We start from the raw sequence: 15,398 nt of genomic DNA on the forward strand, positions 1-15,398 counted from the left end.
ATTTTTAAGCCAGCTAACAGCTAGAGTTCCCAAAGGTAAACTTTTATCCAGGTAGAGAATCTCACCTAAATTCACTGGCTAGCAATGCACTGAGTAAGCTTTTGAGTGAAACCTGGCTGCTAGAACCACTGAAGCACTGAAGAGTTATTTGTCTTCAACACCACATCTTCTGTTCCTGCTGCACCTGTCAGAAAGTTTAAACCCTGCTTCTACAGCACGTCTTTCCGTACAGAGCCTGTATTTAGGGCAAATATATCCCCACAGGATTCTCAAAGGCACAACAGCACCCCATTTGCCTGTGAGGGGAATTAAATCATCGCAGTTATATGTATGACAACAAATCCCATTTTTGCCATCTTGCATGTATAATATACACAATCTTAATTGGGACAACAAGTATATCTAAAAATCTAAGAGGAGTTTGAATCCCATAAAGTGGAGTGAGAAATGAGCAAAAAGATCACACAAAAAACAGTATTTCAGTTAGCACCAGATAGGGAAAATACAGCAAGATTTCACTAACAGTGATACATTTTTCAATGACAGAAATCAACTTGTATCAAATCTGTAAGGGATTGAATGGCTTTTACTTTCTGTATATATGATCCAGACTTGCCCTCTCTGAAATAATATAAATGATGTCCTTATTCCTCCCCCATCTTCTGAGGATAAGTCTTCACGTACCAGTGAACTAAAGGTGAGCCATCCTAGCAGATTTTTAAAAAATACTTGAACACCGCTGATGTTCCTGTGCAGACAGTTACAGGAAGAATTAAGTTATCTGCCACTTGGTAATGTGACTTAAAGAAGCCACAAATAGATCCATTTATAGGTTTATGCACAAAAGGACTTCAATGCAAAAAACGTCTTTCAACACCATAACAAAATCACCAGGCCTTTCAAATCAGTAACAGAGCACAAATATTAACACTTAGTATGTTACAGATATTTCAATGCTTACTGCAAAGTAAACTTGGAAAGAGAGAATTCAAACATCTGCTATGTCAACTAACAAACACACAAACACGATCTTGCAAAAGAACTAAAATCAAATACTTAAGTAATACAGGAACTGGAGCCTCCAAATAGGAATCATTAAGATACACAGTTATTTTTATACCTCAATTAGTTTTAGAACCTCATTTTTTCCTTCATCTCTTCCATGCTAAGAAATTTTTCATACCTATTAGCAAAGTTATTTCAGTAACAGTACTGTAATAGTGTGAAGAGACTCGGTGCTTAAAAAGACACCTTAAAAATTTTCAGTGTGTTCATCTGCCTCGAACTCTCCTTGCTAATACAGACTGATCACCTTCCATACTCAGCCCAGTTCAACTGATCATTTCAAGTGAGGAACATAATGTGCTTTTAGGAAGTCAGTTATAACCCAATGCTTAAGAGAAGCAGCTGATTCTACGTGGTATGTAATGATAGACTCCCATACTGTAGCAGGATCGATTATAGTTTAATCCCATGTTATGTACTGTTCAATCCACAGTGTGTTACAGAAAGTTACGTTTCAGACCACAGATGCCTTTTCAGATTACATACAAGAACACGGTACTGCCCCCTGCATTTTTATAGCATGCTCTACTTTTTCTATATGTTAAAGAAGCTTTCTAAGAAAAAATCTGAAATCTAATCAAAAAATTACTGTCTTTTGGAACTGCAGAGTGAAGCAAATTTCCGTTACCTTTTTTTCTGGCAGCAGTCTCCAGTATCGTTGCCTGGACACATGGAATCTTTTTCAGGTATCTGCATTGAGGCTATCTGAACTGCTTCACTTGTCATCTAAACAGAGGAGTACTTGGCAAGAAGCAGTCATTTCGCAACTTGCAAGCTTAAATACTCGAATAGTTTTGTCCAATTAGTACTGCAACTTCAGTTTGACAACAAATCAGTTTGACTCACTTTTAATCAATATAGTTTAAACTCTTTTGATTTACAATGTATTTTAATGAAGAAGTTTCAAATATATCTATTGAGACAATGACTGTTTTAATTTTGCCACTACGCAAGTGTTATAATACATGTTGAAATATACCTGCAAAAATTCAAAGGGCAATTTTAGCGATAAGAATGTTAAAACTAACATGCAAAAAGACCATGCCAGTTCACAAGAAATCAATAGTAGAGATGGGGCTCAAGGGCTTACAGGCAGTCGATGCAGTTATGAGAGGTCTACACAGACTTGACAGCAAAAAGGATTCCGGGAAGCAAGCACGTTAATAATTCAATGTTTATTTTATGCTATTCATCAGGTCAGACATCAGCTGCAGGCAGTTTTGGCTAACAGATTAAGACACCATCTCCAGTTCCACAAAAGTTACTGCTCCTACACCACTGTTGGCTGCAAGACACTGCCTTGCTGGGAATGCCACCTTCACACCACAACGAGGAAGAGAACACGTGAACTGTAGCAAGGGGGTAGACACCCTACACTGTCATCCTGTTTATAAAGGCAGCATGCCAAGATATTTTAAAATTATGTATCTAGATCTTCCAAGGCTCACATCTCAGTCTTACCTCTTTAGAAAATGTCAAGCTTAAGCTGTATGTATGCTATACCAGGTTTAACAAACCGTCTGGACTAAACCAGGTATCTGTAAAAAAAAAAAAAAAAAATGGCGGGGGGGGAAATAAGACTATCCCTTTTGTGAGCCCTAATTAAGTATTCAGGCCTTTGCAGAATGATGACTGAAAGAATTTGATGAATTTAACAGTTTAAAAAGCAAAGTAAACATTCAGCTTGGGGATTACACAGGTAATTCAGTAAAACCTACAACCTAGAAAAAAGAGAACCACACAGGCACAACAAATAAGAAACAGTTATGTGAACAAAAGCCTGCTGACCTGAACCTTCAAACAGGTGCTGAATTCAGCAAAATAAGTGCCAGCTTCAGTAGTTCTGCCCAACTCACTGCCCCCACAAGACTGAAGGGTTAGCATTAGGCAACCAGCTGCCTACATTAGGCACTACTTGTACTTTACAGTTCCCAAAACATTTATGTCCTTCCAACTCCCCATGAAGGTCTCCACCATCTGTTTTCCAGCTGGACACTGTGTGAGGAGGGGAATACACGGCCACAAACTGCTATCTGTAAGGAATATGTCTCCATTCTTCTGAAACACCTTTCCAGCTCCTCCTTCTGAGAGCCACGAATATGATGCTAGCCCAGTCAACAGTACAGTCCACCAACACACTTCCTGAGACTGGTCCCACCAGAGGGAACTCCACTGTCTGCTATGCATTTTATCTCCCCAAACCTAGTTACACTCTCCATTCTTGCCTTGGGGGCTGGGAATGATACATTTTATTAAACATTTTATTAAACTGTGCATGGAAGCTGAAGGCAATGGCATCACCCTGCTGACTGATGTTAAAGACTCCTACCACTCGATCAGAGCTCTAATCTGCAGGGAGATGACAACTGTATAGGTGCTTGAAGCTATGGCTTTACTGAAATAAATGCACCTACCATTCCTTCCAACACCTACCCTCTGATTTCACAGTTATTCCCTGTTATTTTCAACTTGACTGAACATGGCATTCCAGCTATAATTGCATTAAAGAGAAATGCCAACAAGCTCAGCGCAGGACCTTCCACTAAACCAAAGATGGTTGCTTACATGCACACTTTAGTAAGACATTCCATTTCATATCATGCAAATTAGTATATCGGTTTTAGAAGTATGAACACCTGTACTACCGAAAGCCAGCTTTGCATAGCAAACACTAGTTACATGTACCAACTTGCTTAACTGTTTGAGTTAGAGAACACAGACACAGCTAGCTTTTGTGCACCGGATCATAATGAATGTCCACAAAATTATGTGGTATTTAATACTTAACTATTCGTAATATTCTGCAGGAAAAGTATAATATGCAAGAAAACTGACAAATGAGAAGTAGATCCATTTTGCAAGCCTTGGTATTCATGCTTTTTGCCATCTGATCATGGACAATTTTGAAAGTCTTACCTTGAACGCGGTGCAAAAGTCAAATTTCTTCCAGATCTTTGTCCTTCTGATAAGGATTCACTTTAGAGACTCTTCCTTGTATATCAGGGGGTGAATAAACCGGAAGAGCCTCTGAATCTGAAAGTAGTAAGATGGAAGAATTGACCAATTTCTTTCCTGGACAACACATTATTCAATCAAATCCATAGCTCAAGAGCTGCTTAATAGCAACTTCTTGAGGGGAACCAAGAAAACACACAAACCACTGGAAGCAGTGAAGTCAGTCAAGAAGTTCCTACTTGTAATCTTCTGCCCTATTACCTCAGACATGAATGCCTTTCATTTGTTAGAGATAAAATGTATCAGGAGATTTAAACTAAACCATTTAATGGCCAATACCTGTCAAAAAAAAAATCATAATCTGCACCACCCTCAAATAGGTGTATGGAAAGTCATTTGTAATCCAGGAACACACTGTGAGAGTGCGAGAGCCTGCACATGCTTATGTGTGCATGTTTAAGAGGAAAGAAGATGAAAAAGCCTGGAACATTAACGCAATCATTTACAAAAGTATATACAGATCCTGGACTCAAAAGAAAAGGACTAAAAGTTGGGGTTCAAACTTAATCTCAACTACAGAAACCACACCAAAGAATCCTGTCACTAGCTACTATGGATTTCTGTAAAAGCCAAAGCAGAAAGACACGCAACTATTCACCAAAATTACCTTGCCAAGAAGAAAGAAGCAAAGTTGCTTTCCTCACAAACTCACGAGCAGGGCTATCACAATTAAGCCCACCCTGCCTAGATATATATACCAGTATACATTTTTGGTAGCGTGGATCTGGCTAAAGCTTTCCATTTTCAAGATGCCCATGTGTAGGATCTAGGATGTTTCTTTTCAAAGACCTGGCAAAGAGGGAACTGGACCAGTCTCAGCGAAACCGTCATCATTTGCTTTTTCAGCATCTTTCTTCCCCAAACCAACAACTTCAAAGAAGAAGTGTTCCACATATTGCTTAGCTTTACTTCGAGGTTCAGAATAATGGGTGAAGGCAAGTGAGCAAAAAGATACATCGGCCACTATAAAGTTCTAAAACAATTTTTTCAACTTAAAGAATATTTTTTCTTTCACTCTTAGATAAAATTATGTTATTCAATGAATGTACCTTGCTTATTCAATGCTTACCCAATAGGTACAGATTTCAAGTAACTAATGATTAAGATCAGACATTTGTCAACAGGAGTAGCTGATCTTGTCCAAGTTATTTTATTTAGAAGCACTGGAAATACATGCCAAAAACTTTTCAGCATACACCCTCCCATTCCAGTTTATGACCCAGTCTCTTGCTTTCCCACTGTGCTTCTCAGTAAAGAGACTGGCTCCATCCGCTTGGTGTCCATCCCTGTAGATACCAGAAGTTTGTTACCACCCTAGAGGACCAAAACTGGGCATAATATTAACGATGCAGTCTGGAAACATGTGGAACAAATGCCATTTAAAGGGGAATAAAACTGTTGGTTTTCATCCCTGCCTGACTGGATTTCTGACCCTAGAAGCAGGACTTGGAACGTGTCCTTGCTGAATTTCATGGATTCCTGCAGGCCCGCTCCTTTCTGAGTACCACCTCTGGATGGCCACCCTGCCTCTGAGGCACCTTGTTCGGTGTCTGCCACAAACCTGTTGAAGGTACATCCCGTCTCTTCCTCCAGGTCACTGACAAAGATGTGAAACTGAGTAGGTCACAGCAGACCCCTGAGGAACTGCTTGTAGCTGGTGTCCAGGCAGTGTACAAATGATCAACTGATACCCTTGGAGCCTGACTCTTCAGCCAGTTCTTCACTTGTCTTCTCATCCTCCCATCCAGACTATAAATAGGAGTACACTGTGGGACACCGTGTAAAAAAAGCCTTGCAACAGTCAAAGTGACATGCACGGCTCTCCCCTCAACCAGAGATCTAGTCATTTCACCACAGAAGGCGGGCAGCTGGTCAAGCACATTTTACCCTCGGTAAATCCACACTGGCTACTTCCAACCCCTGTTTTCAAGGGCCCAGAAACGTTTTGCTACAGGTTGACATAAACTACTACTTGATAATGCTACCCAAGCAAAGCACTAAATGTTTTTAGTGCATGAAAAAGCAAGTTTTATTATATAACATAGCAAGGATACTTGAAACAGCGAACAAGAAAAAATCGAGGTCTCCAAGCTTCAACAATTTGCAGACTTCAGATGTTCCAAAGCCCAAATATAAGGATTCAGGGCGTAAAAATAAGCTGGTCTCAACAAGTTGAACACAGCCATCAAGCAACAGAGTTTCTGATTAATTTTCAAGGTGTCTAGCAACAAGGCAATAACAACAGAGGATATAAAAAGGAAAACCTGATATTCCTAACTCCACTGAAAATTTATAACAGAAACTGGTAGCAGAGAAAGGGAAGAGCAAAAGGAGTTGCAATGAACAGCAAGTGGTCAAGAAAACCTACGTGTTTCACTATGGACATCTGAAAAAAAGTATCTCAAGTTCAGACTGCTTACATCTTTTCAGATGACTTGACTTCCTTCCATACCTGCAAACCATAGTTGATACCAGTGAAAACATGACCCACATTTCACTCAAAAGTCTCTCTCAAATTCCCCAAAACTGGTGCTCAAAACAGGGACCAGATAAGCAGCTCTAGCTCCACATTAAGCAGTGAACAATACCAACAGTGGATGAGCAGAGGCAATTCTCCTATCCCCAAGGAAATCTGCAAACATGACAAGAGACAAAGAAAAACCTCTTGGTTCCCTCAGGAACCTTCTGACAAACTCCTCACCGTGACCTTTGCTATGTAAAGCTTTGCTTTCTGCTGTATTCTCATGTGCCTACAGAATAAAGATCTTCTTGTCAGCAAGTGTTGATATTTAATTAAACTGGAATGACCACTGTGAATGGAGTCATATCATCACCCGTAGCAGCCTATGCATTTGGGGAAAATCCAAGAGAGACGGCATTCGTAATTTAGTCATAATAGAGGTTTTAACATCAATATTTAATTGCATGTTCTTTTACTTTAGTATGACAGTACAGCTGGTGACACTGCTAACACTGTCAGTTTACATATTTCCAGTATTGTCTTCTCTTTACATTTTTCTCATTTAAATAAAATTTAAGATCTCTGATCATGTAACCTGACATTGTTTCTATCCTGAGTCATTTATTAGAGGAAGTTCAGAGCCATGTGACAAAACTCCAACTACCTGCAAAGAAAGCATCAGGAGTAACATTCCAAGTAAATTTAGGACTTCCACTGGCAAGTCCATCATCGGGTATCCAAACCATGAGCCTTAACAACCTGTGTCAGTAAATATATCTTAAGAGAAACTCCTTGGAAACGTCTAAAGGTGCAGTCTTGCAACAATCTGCCTAGGCTGAACTGATAGCGCTATAAACCCACCTCCCACCGCCTGTCCTCTTCTACTCCAACCTGTGCATTAGCAGCTGCTCTCATATCCTCATGCGGTTCCAGAAGCTAACCCGAAACAAAATTAAGCTCAGCGATAGCCAAGCAACATGCACACATCACCTAAGTCTCACTCACCATGAGCAGAGACAAAGCCAAGTATCAGCATGAGGAGGAAGAGGAGCACGTGGTCGGGGCAGAAGACGGCAGAACTACAGCATCACTGACTTCGACTTCGTTAGGTAATTCCGTGAGAGCCTCTCCCTTAAGCAAAGTCAGGACTGCAGGTATATTTCAGTAGCAAATGCCGAGCACATGCAGAGGCCTAAGAGAACGCCGTTTTTCTGCACTGGATTAGCACTAAAAAGCAGTGAAAAAAAATAAATCTAAGGACCTTTAGCTAAGAATACCAGATGCTCACCAGCTAGGCAGCACGTAACAAAATGCTGTTTGGGCAGAGAATGAACTCCCAACGAAGAGACAAAAACAAAGCTAGATTGTGTACATTACGCAAGGCAGCTTCCAAGATGTTACATCCATTGTTTTTAAACAGCTGCAAAGAAGTGACAACAGTGCCTGGCTGACAAAGGAAGCGGATGTGTCTAGTGCCCAGCACTGCCACCGAGGTAGCATTAGACTTGCAGACTAGAAATTCAGAAAGAAAAAAAGCAGCTTTGACTGAATTATATGCTAGCTGCTTCTTCAGCTGTGCTGGGTTTACTTCTGTCCTGTCCGTAAGGGTTTGAAGGCACTACACTTTGGCAGTGAAACCAAACAATCTTGATCCCTTTTCCCTTCTCAATGGAAAAATGACACGAGATCATTTTAGCCCAGCCTAATTTTCCTTCTCTTCTCTAATCACTGCAGTCAGATCCAAGTATGTCTTTTCTGTCTCCTAAAGACCTTCAAGGAATCTTTGCTTCCTTGGACCAAGATGCGAGCCTACCAGTTCCATGACACCTCAAATCCATACCAAAAACATGCCATGCATTAAGTTTTCCTCTATCTGTACGACTTCCAAGTTTGTAGTTTGCCGTGTTGTTGTTGTTTTGTTTGTTTTTTCAATAAATACTATTCCGGGGGAGAAAGCTTTCAACAAAGCGCAGGGAAAAAAAGCCCTATAGACTGAAGATTCTTCCCCCTCCCCAGTCCCGTCTCAGGAAGGAACACAACAGGAGAAAGTGAACTCAAAGAAACCACATCAACAAAAACAAAGAGAGAGAATGAAAACTAAACACAAAGCAGCTCCTCCCTACCCCCCAGCAGCACAGAAGTCAGTGGTCAACTTGCATTTGCTGATTCTTACCCCTGCCAGTATCAAGGAGTTTTGGTACCTCCATCCACAAGGCCAACCACCCTGGTAGGACTGGGGCAGCCAGCAGAACTTAGTAATAAAAGGCTGCTGATAAAAATCTCTCACATGATGAACAGAAACTATCAGAACGCACAGCCCAGCACTAAGGTAATAAGGAAGAACACTTGGATGAACTCTGCCTCCCCAGATAGTCTATGGACTAGCCTATTTCTCAGCACATTTATCTCAGTTCTTTAGAAAGTATTTCGGTTTTCTTATGCACTAAGAAAGAGTATTACTTTTGAATTCCTCTCCTGTTCCACATTAGTTTCTCTCCTTCAGCAGCAGTATCGGACTTTGACCCAAGGAAAGGAGAGGATAAACACTGAGCAGAAAGAATCAACAGTTCTGACGCGGGAGCACAACAACCGTGCAGAAGGCAGCTTGCCCACAGGTAGGCCAGGGTCACTGGTTCTGGTACTACCAGTGACAGCTGAAGACGACAACCAAAAAGTAACAGAAAAGGATGACGGAGATTCCAACAGAGCATTTGAGGGCCATTACTTACTTTGGAGAGGCTTCAAGCAGAAATATGACAACCCACGACAGGTCTGGCATGCCTGCTTTGTGTGCAAGAGCTTCTGTTTTAACCAGACCATCAATAAACAAGCAAACAAGCCCTATGGAGGAAGGGACGATATGGTAAGGTACATTAAGATGTCTTCCACGTTAGCTTCATGTTCTTTGTGGAACTGACAAATTGCCAGGTTTCCCATCTGGACAAACCTTTCTAAAAAAAAGTTACATCAGTTATGGAATTGACACCCCATTCTTTTGTTAATACCCAACAAGTTTAGCTCTGATAACCCTGACCAAAATGGCAAAGCAACAGTGAAAAAAGATCACTTCAAGTGACTAGTTCTTCTCCTAGATGGAGCCCTACTTGGCTTCTGCACAGATGCAGAAATACAGAAAGCTTTTTAGGTTGAAAATAACAAAATCATCAAAAACATCTGAGAATAAGGTATTTTTCAAGGACAATATTTTCCAAGAATAAATTAACAAAGGGTTTCAAAAATACAGTTTCAGAACAGTTCTCCCAGGGACATTTTGTGACCATGTCATGGGCAACAACAGCACACAAGCTCATTTCAAGAATCTGAACCTACACCGGAATTGTATTCCTTCCCCTCTGACTCCGTAGGTTGAGCCCCATTTCACTGCCTGTTAAAGAAGTTATTCTGACAATCTCTACCACTGCCCCCTCCCCTGCAAAAGTCAGGAGATTCTAAACTGACAGCATTCCTTTTTTCTTGAGACTAAAACAATACTGTAACGGTAGTCAAAACCACACAGTGAGCTGTTATGGTTAACAACAGCTACTATTTTGAGATCATTACATATTTCAGAGTCGTTCTTCTCCGGCCTGGAGTTTCTAGTGTTTTGGTTTTTTTACTCATATAAAGCAAAAGAAAAAAAAACTCACATAGAAAAGCACAGATGTGGTTTAGCATAACGCATACCAAAGAGATAACAGACGTGAAGTAAATTCTATTGTTTCACTATGAGATAAAGGTAGGATGCAAGACATCACCATCACTGTGGCAGAGTCCTGTTTGCTTGTTTTTTCCTACACCACATGCAAGTCAAATCGTTACTTTGGTTGTAAAATACAGAAAAATGCAAAACTGTAACTTTCACCATTTATCAAAAACTGACAAGCTCTCAGATTTGCCTGCAGAGGAGACTGCACAGCTTTTTGACTCTAATAAGTGCTGTGAAACAGTCTCATTCCTGTGCAGCCACCCACAAAGGTAGTAGCGTGCTTGTCTTTTCCTTGGTCCCACAACCAACTATTCAAAGAAAGCCACTTACACTGCTTCCAGTTTCTTTACAGTGTAAGGGCGCCCAGAATCCAAAGGAAGGTTGGCTGGAAAACCTCTCACAAAACAAGCAATTGCTCCTATTAAAGCATCTTTTTCATGACAGCGCCTATGAACCCCTGGGTCATCTTTTAAACAGCAATTCAATTACGGTGCGCTTGCAGAGGATTTACCAAGTAAGTTTCACCAAAAAAAAAAAAAAACAACAGTATTAGCTCTAGCTATTACTTTCACAAGATCATTTGCATTTTGCATGTACAGGAATGCTACTACTTGAAGTTTTATGCACAACCACACACTACTTCAGAACAAGTGCCCCTCAGAGCATCATCAGCCCCAGCCCAGACCTCCAACGACTCCAATAAACTCATCCGGCAGACTAAGGGAAACAACTGGAAGCGACAAATCCACACCAAGCAGTGTGTGTATTTTAGTATCATCAGTAACACAACAGTGGTTTGGGGGTTTTTAATAAAAAACACGCTCTAAACAAGCACATTAAATAGACATCTTTTCAGAGGAAACAAAGTGAGACAAGAAGTCTCTTGCCTCGTGTCTCCTGGAAAAGAGGTGAAGACACAGAAAACATGATAAGCAGGCAAATGGGTAAGCAGCACACCTGAGGAGCCAGGTCAGTACACCCAAGGTACTGGTCCCACCAGTACTGGATAAACTTCCTACGGATGCCTGTCAACCCTATCTGTAATTAGGCGCTATTAATAAGTTCCTCGGGGGTGACGCTTCAGTTCTGACTCAGAACACCCCGAGCGAGATGCGCTTCGATCCCAGCAGAGCGCACGGGGCGCTGGGGCTCCATCGAGACGGACAGAGCTTCTTGGCCTCCTGAGGCGCCGAGCCGATCGCTCTCCAGGTGAGTCCCTGGCGGCTCTGTTAGCTCTGGGTTCGAACACTGCAATAGCTGAAAAAGGAAAGGCACTTCGGGTTTGTCTTGCCTACACACGTTAAAAGCAGCACCTCCTTCTCTTGAAGTCAGCTATGAGCGTTTCTCTCTCAAATGGCCCACGGAGAATCGAACTGATGCCAGGCAGCAGGCACCAGTGCCTGCAACCAGTACCATAGCTGAAGCAGGGGCTGGTGCATGAACAAGCAGGCAGAGCACCTTCTCACTAGGAAGACAGATTCCTTTGGGGAATTAGAACAAATAGAACAAGTCCTTTATTACTATTCTTCAGTGCTTTGAGTATAGACGCACTTAAAATAGAAGCGAAAAGAACAATTTCTTCAGCTTTTATATACTGCAGACAGAACTCAGTCTACAGTCCACTCAAGCCTGAGCACAGTACTTCTCAGCTGCAAAGTTTCAAAGCATATTACGAAGTTTCAGCAGCTTTTCAGGGTCACGAGAGTAATCACAAACAAAAATTCACTCTCCCTCCAAATCCTAATCCACCATCCTCAAAATCTAACCCAGCTGTACTCTAGGCATCAACACACCGTTTGTCTTCAAAACCCTCATTCAGGACCCAGAATCATGGTCCAAAGCTACTGGATGTGCCGTGGGTATTACCAGCCTCACATTTGGTGTAATTAGCATGTCAGAGACTCTCAGGAATTTAATCTGTCTTACAGAGGAAAGATTTTCAGCTGCCATTAAGAGGAATTGCCATTGGAAGTATCATTTCCTACCTCTAGACAGGTTGTCTGGAACACTGGGAGCAAAAAACAAAAATATTTTATCTCTTCTAAAAGAAATTCAAATCAGTGTCAAACATAAAAAGGCAACAAAACAAGAGCGACCATTAATGGAAATATCAATAAAATACACGCACAGAAAGCCAAGTGTTGGTTTTCCTCCCTCACCCCCCAGCAGTCTGCTGAAACTGGCCACAATTCCTAAGTTAACACCAGGGTAAATACTTCAAGAAATAATCATGTTGTACAAGCTTTGCAGAAATAAATAGTTGGATCAAGGAGAGACAGCCCATCCAAACTGGTGCCTCTTGAGGCCAAGTGCTGCAGAGTTCAGCTTTAATACCGGTAACATCCTTCCATGCACAGGTATCGTACAAGTGCCCCGAACACATAGAAATACTTTCAGGGCTTGCTTGCAATATTATACTTAAAAAAATAAATAAATCCAACCACAAGACAGCAAGCCACAGGAAGCCAGGCTTCATAAACCCGTTGCTCACACGGCTACTAGTTTCATTCTTGATTAACTGAAGTAAAACCATGAAAGAGCCGCTTTTCAGAATTTACTGCAGCTGTAATAGCAGTCATTTTAACACAAAACTGCAGAACCGGGGACAATCACTTGGGAACCACGATTCAGGTACCACTGAAGAAAAACAAAAACCTTATGTGGAGAGCAGGGGGCAATTTCCACAGGCCACACAGCAGCACTTTGGAGGCAGGAGAATGCAGGATCCAGCCCCGTGTGCACCTCGACACCCTCCGCAATGCTCCAAGCTGCCTCAAGCAGTATATCCACACCAGCGTTTTACTTTGGATCAGTAGCAGACTTTCAAGGAAATCTGAGTCACCCCACTTACTGTGCTTCGGTTTGCATCTCAGAGCAATTTCTAAACACAAGACTGGACACCTCTCAGATTAACCTAAACCAAAACTCCTGGAGAACACCTAGTACCCAGCAGGGTTTGGGGTATACTCAGTTCACAGAACCCGAGAACAGCTCGTCTGGAATAAAACCCCAAGAACTACACATACAACTGTGGACACTGGGTCTATGTAACTTGGTTCCACCCTGCAGGTCACCTTCAGTTACAGCTCGCTGCTTGATCATCTAAGAGAGCTTCAAGCAGCAATAACTCAGCCCATAGGCTTCAGCAGTCAACACCCCGCTCCTCAGCCCTAAAAAGAAGGGCTGCACTGGGGATTTGAGCATTTCTTTTCCTGGAGTAACCAGAGCAGGAGTGTTGCAGCACTCATCTGCTTTTGCTTCCACCCCTTTGTAGTCAGGAGTATCAAAAGCTGGTGGGACACATCTAGGAAAGTCTTCTGATTAAAAACAAAAGGCATTTCGTGCATCACTCACATCTCCTGTAATACCTTTTAAATAACAGCAAAAACACAATTCAATAGCCCACATCAATGGCTCCGCTACAGCTTGTGGCAGGAAACGAAGCACGTGCTCAGTAACACTCAGTACTTCTCGCCCGTCAGCTCAGCCAGCAAAGCTGCCCAGATAGGAGTGAGTTCTACTGGTGTGGGAATAAGCTAATGAACACTTTCTGAGTGTATTAAAGGATTACCATAGTGTACATGAGTTTCAGTTTCCTTGTCTCAGTTCTTTAAAAACGGTTCTATCATTTTAGATTTCTCTTTCCAGTCACCCACTTCTCTTTTGCAACCCAAGCTCTTACACGCGAGGTGCTGAGTCTCAAACACAATACCTGGCTCTGACAGAACAAGAGGAGAGCTGGCGAGAACAGGCCACGGCAATAGGGCATGAATTGCACACAATGGTCATAAAATTACAATAAAACGTTATCTCCTCTACTCAAATCCTCATCAGCTTAATCCATTAGCTCCTTGATAAAAACAATCAGTTCACACGCTAACAATGCAGAGCCCTGTTTGCTCTGCGCTCGGTAAAGGTCAGCTTCCTGCACCGGGGTGCACACAAAGCCGCTGAGTTACCGAAGGTGCTGTTTTGTGTTAGCACACACCAATGCCCCGAGAGCTACCAGGACAGACTGCTGCTTTCTTCTGTGACTTAGTCGGAAGTCTGTGGTCATTGACTTGTCACGCGTGTCATCATGTCGCACACTGCAGAGCCATCTTGAGCTCCCCAGTAGCCTGGTTTGAAACACCCTTAAGTGAACTGGCTGTTGTCCTGCGCTGAATTCCTGTTATTAGTGCTCGTGAGAAGAGATTTAAGCACCTAGTCGTATTACTTAGATGTAAGAAATCTCAACGAAAACATCATTTCCCACCAGAAAAGCTGAGAACCTACACCACAAGCCAGTAACGTAGTATCACCATAAAATGAGGAACTGAAGTAATGTTAATGAGAAACTAACGGTGCACGGGGAAAAAGGGTAGTGGGTGACACTTGTCCTAGCAGAACAATACCTGGGCCTGAATTACTTCCTCAGATTGTACAAGTGGCTGCAGCAGCCGAGACTGGGGGGTTCCCTTCTATCAATTCCTACGCTAAAAGCACCTGAACGCCTTCTCTCCCAGCGTAAGTGTTCCCAAGAGCCAGAAGACTGACTGCCCCTATGCTGACTTGCAGCCCTTCTGTTTCACAATGCCAGCAGTGCCTGAAGAAGCTGAGGTGAGCTGAACAGCCAGAGGTCGTCCCCAGCACGGTCATCCCATGCAAAACTTTTCAGACCAGTTTTCTTTGTGAGTGCCACTCCTTATCAATTCCTCAGAACTTGTTTGGCTTCAGCACAGGACACTGCCGCAGGTACACTACCTCACTGCCTCACCAATCCCACAAACACACTACAGGACCCACGAGGTCCCAAACACTCCTCAGCTACAACATTTACATGCCAGAGTTGAAATTCCCCACGCTAGAAGCGATCAGTCTTAGAGATTTGCCAGGTTTCAGCCAGTTTGAAGTCTCCCATGCTAGATATCTGCCCAAGCCTGAAAGACATCGGCCAAATAGCTGAGGAGTTTGCAAGGCTGTCTGTTAAACGGTTTGGATTATGTTTTTGGAAACTCAGCATCCTTGTTCTTGCATCAAGGGCGTGTTTTTCATTGTCCATGCACACAATCTCTCTCTTCCAAACTCTTACAGTTTGACATTGATACTTTTTTTTAATTTAGAATCTGCAATGACATTATGTCAGATATTGCACCTGAGCTCCCTGAAGAT

General features: G+C 42.2%; 1 protein-coding gene across 11 annotated transcripts in view; it reads right to left on the bottom strand.

Annotated features, from left to right (window-relative positions):
* Positions 1-15,398, bottom strand: part of PPM1B (protein phosphatase, Mg2+/Mn2+ dependent 1B) — a 60,617-nt gene that overhangs the window by 40,820 nt on the left and 4,399 nt on the right. For 2 of the 11 annotated variants that reach the window (XM_040554215.1, XM_040554208.1), the window contains exon 2: positions 3,982-4,098. The exons of 6 other annotated variants lie outside the window; for them this stretch is intronic. The gene's annotated coding sequence lies outside the window, so the exon portion shown is untranslated. Of the gene's footprint in view, positions 1-684; positions 749-1,693; positions 1,792-2,526; positions 2,604-3,981; positions 4,099-15,398 lie in introns of all 11 variants that reach the window. 3 more of the 11 variants (XM_040554213.1, XM_040554209.1, XM_040554211.1) reach the window with 3 other exon arrangements.

Source organism: Cygnus olor, chromosome 3 (genome assembly GCF_009769625.2).
Source record: "Cygnus olor isolate bCygOlo1 chromosome 3, bCygOlo1.pri.v2, whole genome shotgun sequence".
NCBI classification, from domain to species: domain Eukaryota; kingdom Metazoa; phylum Chordata; class Aves; order Anseriformes; family Anatidae; genus Cygnus; species Cygnus olor.